Source organism: Cystoisospora suis (assembly GCF_002600585.1).
Source record: "Cystoisospora suis strain Wien I chromosome Unknown contig_1113, whole genome shotgun sequence".
NCBI lineage: Eukaryota > Apicomplexa > Conoidasida > Eucoccidiorida > Sarcocystidae > Cystoisospora > Cystoisospora suis.
The window spans coordinates 3343-3654 of record NW_027153914.1 but is presented as its reverse complement, the minus strand read 5'-3'; the positions used below and the strand labels follow the sequence as shown (position 1 = coordinate 3654).

General features: G+C 40.1%; 1 protein-coding gene across 1 annotated transcript in view; it reads right to left on the bottom strand.

Moving 5' to 3' along the window:
• CSUI_002691 (uncharacterized protein) overlaps positions 1-312 on the bottom strand; it is a gene marked incomplete at its 5' end in the record, with an annotated part of 15656 nt that overhangs the window by 12179 nt on the left and 3165 nt on the right. The window lies entirely within an intron of this gene.

Sequence of the window (312 nt, the reverse complement as noted above, 5' to 3'; positions counted from 1 at the left end):
ACTCTTATCCCTACTATGATAGTTCCTAATATGACTAAGGCTACCATGACTCTTGGTATTGCTACTATTAGCAGTATGATGAGTACTACGATGACTGCTATTTCTTTGACTATGACTATTATGAGTAGTCTAACTATGAGAATGACTCCTATCATGATGGCTACTAGGACCATCACTATTCTTATTATTAGTATTATTGTTCAGTCACTCCTATCACTCCTGATACTATCACTACTACTCCATTCACGACGACTACTACTACTAGGCGTAGTGTGACGGGGGGTTTCCCCAGGTACTCCTAGCATGACTTCC